Source organism: Pongo abelii, chromosome 7 (genome assembly GCF_028885655.2).
Source record: "Pongo abelii isolate AG06213 chromosome 7, NHGRI_mPonAbe1-v2.0_pri, whole genome shotgun sequence".
Classification (NCBI taxonomy): Eukaryota; Metazoa; Chordata; class Mammalia; order Primates; family Hominidae; genus Pongo; species Pongo abelii.
Window position 1 is genome coordinate 26,358,197 of NC_071992.2, and position 15,629 is coordinate 26,373,825.

Consider the following 15,629-nt stretch of genomic DNA (forward strand, 5'->3'; position numbering starts at 1 on the left):
CACCTCAGCCTCCCGAGTAGCTGGGACTACAGACATGTGCCACCATGCCCAGGTAATTTTTAAATTTTTTGTAGAGACAGAGTCTCACCATGTTGGCCAGGCTAGTCTCAAACTCCTGGCCTCAAGTGATCTGCCTGCCTAAGCCTCCCAAAGTGCTGGGATTACAGGCATGAGCCACTGTGCCTGGCCTGCTGTGGATATCTTAAAGGCAACTGACTTGGTAAAATAACTTAAATGAAAGTAACAAGGTAAAATTTGTGTTTTAGGGGGGAAAAAGTCATGATTTTGAAGGTTGGATGAGAGAAGGCTACTGTACTGTCCAAGTTAGAAGATATGAAACCTCAGAGAGACCGGGGTAATAGAAACATAGATTAAAGGAGGGCTACAAGTTCTTTTTTGATTGGATAAGGGAACAGGGATGAGGTCAAGGGCAGAGTTGATGCTGTCTTCTGTTTCTGATTTGTGTAGATGAAGTTTTATTGGTTCCTTAACCAAGAAAAGAAAGTAAGAGAGAAGCAGGTCAGATTGGAGATGACAATGGAGCTTAAGTTTGATGCATTTTTAACTTCCTTATGTAAATAAATATAGTGAATTAATATAATGATAAAAGTATACTGGTAAGTTTATGTAATCAAATTGGAGTAACTGGGATACCTATCACCTTAAATATTTTCTTTTTTTTTATGCGTTGAAGACTCAAATTATTTTTTTCCAGCTACTTTGAAATGTACTATTGATGAATGTTAAGTGTAGACACACTACTCATGTATCCTGAAAATATGTACGCATATATCAACCAAAAAATCTAAAAAACAAGTATACTGAGAAATACTCAGATACGTTTTCCTAAAAAAATTACTTAAAAATATGCATTCAATTTTACTCAGTTATTGTGCTAACAGTTGACTATCTAGAACCTTGGACTAGGAGCAGAGGGTATATAGTGCAGGGTAGGTTTATCAAATATTGTTTTAGATTTAAAAGAAACTTGCTCCTTTTATAAGTTTTGAAAACAAAGCCCAATGAAGTTAAACAACTAGTGGAAAATAAACAAGATACGGATAATTGTGTAAACAGGACCCAACTCTCCTAGCTTCTTATGTAGTACATGGTCCCTGCTCACCTGCAGACTCATTGGTGAGATAAAGACTATTAGGCTATTCCAAAAATTCTCTACAAATCCCAAAGACTTTATAGCTCTCCTGAGTAAGCCCCTCTGTAACTTTCACTCTAAGCCCCAATAAACTCTTCTCAAGGGAGAAAGTTAAGGTCCCCTCAAGCAAGAAAGTCATTCTATTTGAAAAGACAGAATGACAATTTTATCCTATTCTACCCAACACAATCTTCCTTATTTCCTCATCTTGGAACACTAAGTCCACTGCAAATGTTTAATATCCTTTATATCTTCCATGTCTCTACTTAAATTTTTGAACATATTGAATATTATTTTAATGAGTGTTCTGAGCCTAGTCTGCTAAATCAAACATCTGTGTCTGTTCTAGGTTAATTTTAAGTTTTCTTTTCATGTAAGACCCCCACTTTGGCTTTACCTTTTGCAATGAGTAAAAGCTCCCTGAGGCCTCGCCAGAAGCAGAAGCTGCCATACTTTCTGTAGAGCCTGTGGAACCGTGAGCCAGTTAAAACTCTTTTTTTTTTTTTTTTTTTTTTGAGAGGGAGTCTCGCTCTGTCGCCCAGGCTGGAGTGCAGTGGCACAACCTCGGCTCACTGCAACCTCCATCTCCCAGGTTCAAGCGATTCTCCTCCCTCAGCCTCCCAAGTAGCTGGGATTACAGGTGCCTGCCACCACACTGGGCAAATTTTTGTATTTTTGGTAGAGATGCGGTTTCACCATGTTGGTCAGGCTGGTCTTGAACTCCTGACCTCAGGTGATCTGCCTGCCTCGGCCTCCCAAAGTGCTGGGATTATAAACCTCTCTTCTTTATAAATTATCCTGTCTCAGGTATTTCTTTATAGTAGTGTGAGAATGAACTAATACATCCTGTGAAATACAGCTGCATTACTCTACTTGGATCCATAGCTCCTTCTCCTCACCTCAGGGAATCCACTGGGCTCTGCCTGGGTTCCCCCTTCTTTGTGCTGCAGCCTGAAAACTCTGAAGGCAGTGAGTTTTGGAAACCAAATAGTTCAGGTCCTTCATTTCCAGTCTCTCAGGATTCATCATCCTTCATTGTTGGATGGCTTGTGCCTTAAACTGTTGTTTTCATACTGTTTGCCTTTAAGTTTTTGCAGTTGTTCCAAATAAGAGGGTAAATCTGGTCCCTGTTTCTCTAGTTAATGCCTGTTTGGATACAAGTAAAGAGTGAAGTTGAATTGTAGCTTCCCTAGCTGGCAAAATAGTGAACAAGAAAGCTAAAGAAATATACCTGTACAAAACACCGAAAAGTTCTGAAAAGTTCTGGAATTTTTTTTAACTTTTAAATGGATTGCTGTTTTGATAAGAAAGTAAAGGTTATCCTCAGAGTCCAGAAACAATGAGAAACATAAATCCAGAAATGTAAGCTAAATACAAACCACTTTAATCACAACCTCAATGTTTCATCTCACAATAAGTTTCCTGTGAACATGAGACTATGTTTTAGAAAATCACAGAGTGGAACTGGAACTAAGTCATCCAGAACAAGGGTCAGTAGAAAAAGTAAACAACAATGTTAAGACTCACAAATATGGCCGGGTGTGGTAGCTCACACCTATAATCCCAGCAGTTTGGGAGGCCGAGGCAGATGGATCATCTGAGATCAGGAGTTCAAGACAAGCACGGCCAACATGGTGAAACCCCGTCTCTACTAAAAATACAAAAATTAGTTCGGCGTGGTGGTGCTTGCCTATAGTCCCAGTTACTCGGGAGGTAGGAGGATTGCTTGAGCCTGGGGGTGAAGGTTGCAGTGAGCCAAGTTTGCTCCATTGCACTCTAGCCTGGGTGACAACAGTGAGACTCCACTAAAAAAGGAAAAAAAAAAAAAAAAAAAAAAAGATTCACAATCAATTTCGGAATAGACTCAAAATATAAAATAAGTACATTCATTATATTTAAAAAGTTATAGGATGACCAGAAAAATAGAAATATTAAATAAAAATAGTCTGTGTAATTTAAAACACACATAACATAGTTGAAATTTAAAATGCAATGGATGTATTGAACAGCATTTTGGACATAAACAAAGAGATAATTAGTGAGCTATATGGCAATTCTAAAGAAGGTATTACAAAATACAGCATATAGTTGAAAATAAATATAGTTGAAAAATAAAAGACTAGTTGAAAGATGTAAGAGAAAGTGAAAAGATGTAACATATCTAACTGAAGTGATGATAGAATGGGTTGACATTATTCAAATAATGATGGATATATTTGTTCCAGTAACGTGAAAAAGAAAGAGATGAAAAAGAAAAGAAAAAATATTTTCAAAACTAGAGCATTTTGGTTTCCAGGTAAAAAGTACTCTTCTTAAAAGTCATAGTAAAATTTCAAATCATACGATTTAAAGTGAAGAATCTAATACCTCCAAGAGAAAATACAGGTTATAAAAAAGGGATTAAGAATAGGATGGCATTATATTTCTTAATGCAGCTTGTGAAGTTAGAAGAAAATGGAGCAAAGCCTTCAAGAATTGAAGGAAAATGCTCATCAGACTGCACTTTCATAGTTGCAAGATGGCATATAATTCCTAAAACTGACAAAGGTACAAACGGAAGTAGAAGTAACTTACTTAGAAATATAGAGGTAGCTGGTAGTGGGAATAGAAAAGTATGGAATGTCTAGTATATACAAATGAGAATCAGAAGTGGTAACATATGGAGCAGAAGCTCCTATATTTCATTATAAATCTTTGGATATTATTTGATATTTTAAACTATGTGTACATTTTATGAAAAAAATATTTTTGAAGAAGATAAGGTAGCTGTCCATCACAAGACACAGTGAGCTAATTAAGAAATTCAACTTCTGGTTCATACAAATGAGTAAATAATTTAGACAATTTTGCTAAAAACTTTATTTTCTGGTTGAAATACCAAGAGATGCAATTTTTTTGGTTTTCAATGTATAAAGATCAAAATATTTAATATTATATCTCATATATATATATCTCGGTGCTTATGGATGTGTAGATAGATAGATAGATAGATAGATAGATAGATAGATAGATAGATAATATAAATATAGATTTTTTTTTTTAATTTCAAGTTGACTTCCCCATTGGAGAATTCATGCAGGGTAGGATGAGGGGGTATGCCCACAAGGTTGAGTCAGGGAGGACCAGGACTGTCCCTTTATCATCTCTACTTAGTGCCAGAAGGACAATATGAAATTGTGACTGAGAGAAAAGTTGAGGCTGAGCCAGAGAGGCATGTGCAAAATGGGCCCTTAAAATTGCAATAGAGGAAGCATCAAGAGTCCACATATTGAAATCAACTGGAATTGGAGAGCTAGGCAATTTGGTGAGAACTGGCTGAAATGAGGGAAGTAAATAAGAAGTGGCTTGGAATAATTCCAGACATGAGAGCCAATGTCTGCCACTGGGCTTGTACAAATTCTCCATATACGTTTGCATAAGTGAGTTCTTCCACTTAAAAAGGATGGGACAAAAAATGACCTTAGTCTGTCATATGATGGGAGGCCGCAAAATTAAAAGCAATACATATATACCAAAATACACAAAGGACTGAATTTTGAAATTCAATCCATGGCCTCTATGAGCCCTCCAAATAGATGAAACAGATGAGATTACCAGTCTACAAATGATAAGGACAAAGCTCTTTGTTGTGATGATGAGACAGCATCATTGGATGACAGCATCATTAGCATCTGACTCACTTGACAAAGTATCTGTATCCTGCCGTTTACTAAAAAGCCTAGCACTGAGGGCTCATTTATTCTAGGTAATGGGCACACTTCTTTGCTTTAAGGAGCACTGTTAATATAGGAGTGTTAAAATCAAGGCTTTCATGATAACACAAGGATTTTTAAAAGAGATTTACTACTTTAATTAGAACCAATGATTAGAATGTCTTGCATTACATTGCAGTACTTAGAATATGAGAATGCAATTTTCCTTTAGTCACTAAGATAATAATTTCTATGAGTGTATTCAGAGGATGTGCATATGTATAAGATAATTGGAAGATGGTTTTTGGAAGAATAGTTATGTCACAAGAAAATTTTAAAAATTCACTAAGCTACTGATATTAATACTTGCATTCATTTGTTAAAATCTTTCCCTTTTTCATAGTCAAATTTCCTACTTATGCATGTGAAGTGTATAGTTTTTCCCCCATTACAAGAGTTGCAAAGTTTTTCCTTAGGAAAGTTGCATTTTGGCAAGATACTCGAAATAAAAGAAACGCAATTGTTGTTTTAGTTTTAGCTTTAGTTTTTTTTTTTTAAAGAAAGTCAATGATAGTCACAGAAATATTAGGATTTCTAATAGGTCCTCAGAGTATGATCGAAAAGGTCATGTCAAGACAGGGTCAGCAGTATACCTTGGCACTGAGTGAGTTTGAATTGGCTTAGGAGATGGGATCATATTTATCTGAAAGGAAGCAGAAAAGAGACTCTAAATCATTTTTGTTCTCAGGAACTTATATCAGCTTAGGAAGAAGGACTAATATGTACAAGAAAACAATCCCATGGTAAGTGGCACACATTAACCTTAAATAGACTAGGTACACAGGGCGATCTATCCCTATATGTGAGTTTGTGGGTTTGAACCTGAAGGACATTGTGAAATACTATTTTTCAGGCTCTAAACATGGGTCATTGTGGGAAACAGAAAATGAAAGAGGCAGAGATGTTAAATTTCTCTTTATAAAGTTGCATGATTTACTAGTTAAAATCAATGGGGACTACCTGTAGTAATCTACAAATAAATAATGATTTTTAAAACAGAAACATGAGAGATATCTGACTTGCCATCCTCGTTCTCAGAACAGCAAATGGCTCATCTGAGATCTTAGAACAGATGCAGAACAATAACACAGGCTCTTCTTCCATAACAAGGGCATCACATACTCTTCCTCTAACACAGAAGGTGGATCATGAAGGGTATTGCCAACCCCACTGCCCACCTCTCATCTAAGTAAAAAATCTACTTGGAGTTTCAAAACAGCTGTGTATTATTGGAGAGGAGGCCCTTAGGATGAAGATACCAATGATGCCTACTTAAATGTGCCTTCTGTATTGAATATTAAGTACAAGAGTAAAATCCTAGTTTAAAGAAAAGTTTGGAAGAACACTATTCTAAGTAGTAAGCTTTCTATATCCAATTGTGGGGAAATTTTTGGCTTGTTTTATTTTCTCAGTTTTTCGTCACTTGATTGTGAATGAGAATAGCCATTTCTCCTGCTATAACACTGTGCTATGCAATAAGCACTCATTTATAGAACACGGTACTAGATCTGCTGTATATATATCTCAAAGCATTGGTTCTTGATTTGGTGATCTTTCTCTTCAATTCACTTTACATAAAAAGTCTCAAAGTAATTGTAATTCCTTTTCATGACATTCTAACATCCTCACCAGTGAGATAATATATGCCAGATATAGAAAATGTAACAGTTGTTCTTCCCCAATGTTAAATGTATGAACACATGGGAATTGAGATACACAGAAAGCAGCTTCAAGCAAGGATACTCATTGTCATTGTCTGTGTCATTCATTAGAAGTTCTATGGGGATAAAATAGCCATAGCCAGATAGTTGTTTCTATTTATACTTAACCAAATTTTATAAAATTTAACTTTCAAAGGCTACTAAGCCATCAACAAATATTTAATTGGCACCTACTATGTGTTCAGCCCTCAGAAATACTACTAAATATACACGATAACTATTGTTAATGTTAAAATAATTAGGTTTATCAATTTGGAAAAGAGAACTTTATTTCTCATAAAGGGTTGCAGCCCACAGGGTGACATTTCTGACAGACTGGGAAGCGTAGCCTCTGGTCAGAAACCAAAAATAGACATCTCAAGGGAGGGGCAAAGGGAATAGGAATTTACGCTGAGCTATATATATATATATGTATATACACACACACACACACACACACACATACATATAGTTGGTAAGCTGTGTTAGCCATGTATATTTATGAAAAGAGAAATATGTGCATGCACAGTTGAGTCTCATGTCCCTGCATGAGTATAAATTGCTGCAAGTGCGTGACCCCAACATGGAGTTTTCAGCTCTCTGATGGCAAAAGGTGAAGGAGAACATGAAAACCCTCATTACACATTCTTCGTAGACTGGCCAGAGCCACTCCATGGTTGGTGGACTCCGATCAGAAGGAATGTGGTTTGTTGTTTTGTTGAAACTGCAAAAGGGTGGACCAGTATCCAGCAGTTGGTTGACACCATTGGTAGAGTCTTTTGAAAGGGCTGGTTTCTGTTTTTCCCTTAGGGAAGAAAGCTTAACAGCAGTTTGCAAAGGAAGGGGTATAATGAGGCACATCTAAGCTTCCATCCCACCATGCCTGAGAACTCAGTTTTCAAGGTTTCTCTGAGGTCCCCTTGGCCCAGAAGGGGTTCGTTCAGTCAGCTGGGAGGCTTAGAATTTCATTGTTATTTCTCATGATAAAGAAGAAAAGCAGTTTTTATCCTTCTATTTAGATTGTGAAAATAAGATCTACCTATGAATAATACAAAGTATGTCATTCAAAGCTGGATGTTAGTGCACAGTATATAAAGTGTTATATAACATGAATATCCCAGGTCTCCCTACACTGTGACTTCAAAATAGAGATAGAGGAGTGAAATCATTAAAACTGCAGGCTCTGCAGTGAAACCACCCAAGTTAGACTTCTCAGCTCTGACACATACTAGTGGCACGTTCCTGGGCCATCACTAAACCTTTCACTGCTTCCCCATAAGCTTCACTGGTGGGTATTATTTTCTCCTTTAAATTTCCTCCATTTATAATAGTTCTGGGAGTCCTACAGGGATTATCACATGTATCCAACAAATCACAGAGTTGGCTGCAATCATGCAGGTTTATGCTGTTTGTACACCCAGGCTCATGCTTGCTCCTTTCTGCTGTCTCATCACAGCACTGTGCACACCCCTTCTCCAGATAATTCAAAACTTTCAATCATCAGGATGCCTCTGCTGGATACTCTCTATGTGATTCTCAGATTCACTTTACACCCTTTTTTCTTCCCAAGGATGCTGTGGGTGACAGCAATGAACATTTCCTTTCTGTGATTTCCTTTGGAGTTTGTCCAATAGGAGGAACAATAGGCTGAAGTTTGGAAAGGGAAGACTGTGATTGAGCTTTGCATTCTCCCAACTCCTTTCGCACAGGGCTATAGCTTGGGAAGTTGCTGTGCTACTCTATTAAAGTCCACAGCACTTGTCAAGCAGCCCTGTCCCTAACTGCAACTCCCCCACACCTTTCTCTTCCAGCAACAGTTCACTCCCTTTGCCCTTTAGGGTAAGGGTGGTAAGGGCTAGTTGCTGTTGATAGCCTTGGGGTTCCTCATCATCCTTTTTGATTTTCCTGAAACCCTAAATATACCTTTTTTATTATACTTTAAGTTTTAGGGTACATGTGCACAACATGCGGGTTTGTTACATATGTATGCATGCGCCATGTTGGTGTGCTGCACCCATCAACTCGTCATTTAACATTAGGTATGTCTCCTAATGCTATCCCTCCCCCCTGCCCCCACCCCACAACAGGCCCCAGTGTGTGATGTTCCCCTTCCTGTGTCCACGTGTTCTCATTGTTCAATTTCCACCCATGAGTGAGAATATGCGGTGTTTGGTTTTTTGTGCCTGTGATAGTTGGCTGAGAATGATGGTTTCCAGCTTCATCCATGTCCCTAGAAAGGACATGAACTCATCCTTTTTTATGGCTGCATAGTATTCCACGGTGTATATGTGCCACATTTTCTTAATCCAGTCTATCATTGTTGGACATTTGGGTTGGTTCCAAGTCTTTGCTATTGTGAATAGTGCCGCAATAAACATATGTGTGCATGTGTCTTTATAGCAGCATGTTTTATAATCCTTTGGGTACATACCCAGTAGTGGGATGGCTGGGTCAGATGGTATTTCTAGTTCTAGATCCCTGAGGAATCGCCACACTGACTTCCACAAGGGTTGAACTAGTTTACAGTCCCACCAACAGTGTAAAAGTGTTCCTATTTCTAAATATACCTTTTTGCAAAATGGCAAATCATCCTCTTCCTGCTACTCCTCTCATTCACACTTATCAATTATCCCCCATTCAAGTGCAGCACCTGTGACCTGCCTGGACTCTGTCACAGTGTCAAAATTCTGTCACAATGTCAAAATTCTGCTGAGTTTCATGCCAAGGGAGGGGAAGGAGAATATTCATCCTCTTTTCCCATTTGGTATCACATGCAATTATATGGGGCCCAAAGCAGATCAGCTTATATCCAGGTAAGTCAAATAGTTATACCAAATCTCATAAAACTCAATTCCCTACAATCTTAGAAAAGAGGAAAAAAAATAAAAATGATGAATCAAGTTATTCTTCCCATCCTCTATCCTCTTCATAAACCCTGCTTCTAATCACAATATTCCTCCCAGGCATAAAACAAAAATTGCATTGCCTGCCTCTGGATACAAAGAGGTTTGGCTGATGGGAGCAAGAGTTGGGAAGGCTTGGCTTACAGAGCATTAGCTTATCCAAGCAGAACGTTCTCAGTTCCAATAATAGAAGCCAGGAGGAGTAAGAAACTGATAATCACAAAGGTTGGACAAATCAGAAAAGGCTTTATGGACAAGATGAAATTGACTTGGGCTTGACAGATAAAAAGGATTAAGAAGTTTAAAGAGTATTTCAGGGAAAGGTAACATTTATGCAAAGATAATGGGGTAGGACATTAATACATTGAGGGGAGTGCGGTTTAGGGAGCAGTGGAAGATAAAGTCAGATGGGTACAGGAAGCCACTCGAAGGCAGATCTTGAAAGTTACGTAGAAGTATTTACATTAGATGTAATCAGCAATAGGAAAACATTGAAGGTATAAAATTAACCTGAAGAGACAAGTGACAGCCCACTGGAAGGAATTCTGTTCTAGTAGTTTTGGTTAATTTAATGAGATCTTGGAACTCTGGTAATGCTATCTTCAAAATGGCCCTTTTAAACTTTCTGGACAATGTAGAAACCAGTAGAAGCCAAGCCCATTCTTCCATAATGGCAGATGTGGAAATCTTTAAATCTTTAGTTAAGCAAGCCTTACAAAGAATTATGGCACTTTGTTAAAGCTCCGCTCAGAAGACAGATGACAGATAAATAAGCCTTCAACACAGCTCTGCACTTGGAAATTGCAAAGCTGGCAAAATGTTCAGAAACTCACCCGGAAGTAGTTTCTGTACAAGAAAGTTTCCTTAATTGCTATTTCTTGGAAAGTGAGTAGATAATAATTCTTTAGGCCCAGGATACCTCTGTGATGGCACACGCTTTGAAATGTAGTCTAAAAGAAGGAGTAATGTAGAAAAAGGGCAAAGAGATGAAAAGGATCAGAAATGGCTACAAAGTCCATATGACATGGACTCCAATAAGATTACAGGTCATAAAGTGGTCTACGCTTTCTGATTATCTAAATTTTCTGCATATGATGCTTCCTTTTTCCCTTATGGACAACTGTAAGAAATACAAAATCTTTGGAGGAAAATGGAAAGCTAGCATATTTAGAATATTTTTTAAAAGGTTAAGCTTCATGCACTATTCTGTGCATTTCCTTATTTAGTAACAACTTTATCAAGTCTATAGGTATTTAGTAGTTTGCTCAAAATCACACAAAAATATTTTAAATTAGGACACTCAGTCTTCATAATCAATACCTTTCACATGTTACTCATCTGGTATAACTAACAGAAATCATTTATCTGAATATATATATGGTCAGCCCAATTGATCTGAGTTTTCTTCTAAGAATTTTCAATAGTCATACTGTTGAGCTATGTCTCTCTGAATTAAATCAAGCCTATAGCTAAAGGATATCCCCTCTATAGTCCTTTCCTCTTTTCTAACTGGTTTTACTCATTGTTTTATTCATTCACTGTGTGTGTTTGAAAGAAGTTAAGCTTTGATATCATTTATTAATTCATACTTTCATATATTTCAGCACCTCTTATATGGAAGGCATCAATGAGAACCAAAATAAAAACTACAATCCCTCACTCAAGAAGTTTAAAATAAAGTGAATGGACAATTGTGACAAGAAATGCTATTGATTTTCTAAAGTTGTACATTCGATAGTGAATATTGTATGTTTAAAGTAACCTTGCAAAATGTGTCATGTCAAATGTAATAAATTGTATGTTCTGATGAAGGAATAGAAAGCCAGATTTAAGGAAATGAAATTTATCTGGGCACTGGACAGTCATTTTATATTTTTGAGGAGAAAAGCCATTTTAGTATTCCTTGAATATGTGTAGTTTCTAAATACAATATATATGCAGTATGAAAGTACTGAATTTAGAATGGAAAGGTACCTTTACATTTGCCTTGTTCTATCCTCTTATTTGACAAGGAGGACATGCAAGCTCAGATAAGTGAAAATTACTTACCTGGATTTGATAGGGCCTGAATTCTACATTTTCTAAATTTAAACTTCCTGGTAGATTGTCACTGAACTGAATGCCTATTAACTCCCAAATCAGTACTTCATCAGATCTTTGTGACTCAATATTGATTCATTATCTTATTTGCCAAATAAATAACAGTTTAAGCACAATGCTATGTGCTGGGTGTGAGGAGAAGAGTGACACACAGCCCCTGACCTAGAAAAACTTCCTTAATGTGGCAGAGGGTAAAATGCAAAGCAATACATGTGTAAATCCATTTGGATTCACAGGGTATTAGCAGAGAATAATAAATATATTGTGGCATCTTAATTACCCATTATGCTTATTAAAATGCATGAGTATTATATAAAACATTCCAAATGAAATGCTATCAAATTCGTATGACATTGTTAAAACCCTCAAGATATTGAATAGCTTCATTAATGACACTGTTAGAAAAATACTGCTGCATTGCAGGCAATATTCCCATTTGGAATAAACTCATTTGCACTTTTCTCCTCAGCGATGGAGCTACTGCTTTGCTATCAGCCAGTGCTCCAGAAACTCCTTAAGCTAAACCCACATTTAGGAAATAATAGAGATTGGTTTTTTGAGTCCTCTAAAACCTTCTAAATCTTCCATAGCAGTTGGTCCATTTGCTGAGCTGCAGAACTCACGCTGTCATGAATGAATTTTACTTCACAGATTCAAAGAGTGGTTCAGAGCTGTAATGGTCATTTAGCCATTTTTCTTATTTTTTCAGGTGAGGAAACTGACACTCAGAGAAACTGGATGACTTGCTAGCTAGCTGGCAGATGAAACTAGATCCCTAAATACCTAGCACCTGTCTGGTGTTGCTTCTGCTACAACATATTATCTGGACACCTGTCTTACTCTGTTTTGTGCTGCTATGATAGAATATCTGGGATTGAGTAATTTATTAACAGAAGAAATTTATTTGGATAACAGTTCTGGAGGTTGGGAATTCCAAATTCACGCAGCCCACCTGGTGAGGGTTTCTTGCTGCTTCAACTCATGGTAGAAAGAGGGGAAGGGGAAGAGAAGGGGAATGTGTAGAGACCAAACGTGAGAAAGAACCACCTGGTTTCTGCTAACTAATCCAATCCTGCAAGAGGGAGAACTTGCTTCCCCAGATGGTATTAATCTACTCATGAGGGATCCATCCCTGTGACCCAATCACCTCCCACTAAGCTCCACTTCCCAACACTGCCATATTGGGAATCAAATTCCAACATGAGCTTTGACAGGAAAAAGCCACATCCGAACCACAGCAATACATTCTCCAATATAATTTTTCCATTATCAATAAACTCACAGTGACCCATTATGGCATGAGGTTCAAAAAGTGTTCTATCTATTCATTAAACACTATTATGAGTCCACATGGATACTTATTCCAAGCAGGGAGCTTGAATGAGAAAGAATGACACAAACAGAGTTTTCTCTTTGTGGCACCTCTGCTGGGATGGGCCACCTTAGTCTGTTTCTTGTATTGAACATGATATCCTCTAGTTATATATATAGAAAACTTTATGGAAACTGCAAGACAGAAATTCTTCTGGGTACTTTGCCTAGGTTATCTCATTCAGCCCTCACAAATCGTGACGGGTGTGTATGTGGTATGTGTGTGTGTGTGATTATCTTTCTTTTGTAGATTAAAAAACTGAGGCTCTGAGAAATTATCTGTGCAGGTCACATTACTGGTAAATGGTAAATCTCAGAGAAACTTTGGTTTCTCTGAACCTAAATTCATGCTGCTTACACTGTACCAGGTTACTCATTGAAAGTACCAACTCTGCCCTGAAATTAAGCAAAAGCAATATTTGTTTTCATATAGTGTAATTAAATGTGTATATTTCAGGGTTTCAAATTAACAGAACCATGTTGGAATTGATATGACATTTTGCACTTCCCAAATGTTTTATAATTTTTTTGTCTGATCAATGAGAAAATCTTTATAAGTGATTTTGCAAGTCATAGTGTTTGGTTTTCTGTTTTTTGTTTTGTTTGTTTTTTTTTGGCAAGAGGTAGGAGCCTGAACAGAACTGACTTTGTCATTCTATGGCCTCAGAAGCAGGGATGAGTTACAGCTTTTAAAGTTTCCTGGGTTTTGTCCATGTCCTAGGTTCATAAACCCATTTATCTCAGCTCCAGAATTGTAGACTCGTCAGGACCACTGGGAACTATTGTCTAAAATACCAGGTCTCTGCCAGGTATGGTGGCTCATGCCTATAATCCCAGCACTTTTGGAGGCTTGGGCAAGCAGATTGCTTGAGCCCAGGAGTTTTAGACCAGCCTGGGCAACATAGCAAACCTCGTATCTACAAAAAAATAAAAATAACTTAGTCGAGCATGGCGGCGCTTGCTTGTGGTCTCAGATACTCGGGAGACTGAGGTGGGAGGATCATTTGAAACTGGGAGGTTGAAGCTGCAGTGAGCTGAAATTGTGTCTCTGCCCTCCAGTCTGGGTGACAGAACAAGACCCTGTCTAAAAATTAAAATAAAAATAAATAAAGTACCAGGTGTCTCTTTTAAAGAGCAAAATGAAAAACATTACCAAGATTGATGTGAAAGTCACAGAAACTGATGTTTGTGATTTGTGGAAGACTCATTACCACATTGAAATGTCGATGCCTCCATGCAACCTAATGAACCCTTGGCCTTAAGTCACCCAGTATTATGTAATGTAATAAAAATCTACTGGGGTTCAGCGGGGTAAGTGATAGTGTCATGGTGTTACAACACTTTTGTACAGTGGCCAACACAATGACTGCTTTCATATTCATTTCCTTCGGCTTCATTGATTATGTTGTGTGACTTTGCATAAACACAGCATAGATGTTGGTCTGATTTACATTGCAGTGACCTCTAGCAAGCAGCACCAATTTCCCTTCAACTCCAGTCTCGCAGCTCCCAAAACTCAATATTTGGGAATGCTATATTTAAACAAAGCCAAGGTGCTACAAGGTGGATCTAAAACCTAGGAGTTTTCTCATCTACCCCCAGCTACAGCAACAGATAGTCATTGGAAACCCAGTTAGACTATGAGCAGAATAAGAACAAGAAATGAAATCGTGACAAAGGAATTTTACCAGCAGATATGAAAGAGTTGCAGGAACAAGTTCTTCTGTAAAATATTGTGGTTAAAATCTATGAGGCTATGGTTAAAGTTTAAGCCAGGCGCTAAAAGAACCATGGATTTGCTCCTAGCTCTGCTCTGATTCTTTGAAAATATTGGACATAAAATTTGAACTCAAGTGCCTATTTTCACATCTGTAGTTTGAAGCATATATCTATCAATTCTAATGACAACATGTCTTGGTCATATTTACCACACTGAGATCACAGCAGTATCTAATTCATAGATGACACTAAAGTTAGGTCTATTGAATAAATTAGGGCTTGGTCTTCTTATTGCCTGTAGTGCTCACACATAATTAAAAGGCAGCATAGTATGGTGGTTAAGTGCATAGGTTGAGCCCAGTAAACCTGTGTCTGACTTTTCACTACTTATACATGTAAACCCGGTAAAGTTCCGTAATCATTCTGTACCGCACTTTCATCAAAGGTACGTTGTAATAATGGTACCTACATCATAAGATTGTTATAATAATTAGCTGAGTAAATATAAATAAAGCAATTAGGGCAGAGCCTGGCATATAGAAAACACAAGTACATGTTACTAAATTTGACCTTGTTAAAAAGATCTTTATTAACTCTATGATTTCCTGTTTATTCCCTTCATGACAATATTCTATTAAAACAATTAATGAATACTGAAATTGCCCAGTGAAGAGCAGGGGAAAGTGAAGGTAAATATTAACAATCAAGGAGTAAGAGTAAACATTTTATACATCCCCAGATATCCCAAGTTGCTCTCATGTCCTAGAATACAAACCAATCAATGCATTTCAAGGAGGCTCCTTTGTAAAACACAATGTATTGCTCATTAACTTAGGAATCTGGAAATAGAATGCATTTTCTCACAACTGCAAAAAGGAACAGAAGGGCAGGTATGCTACTTAATTCCCTTGTTTGAATTCAGTATTACAGT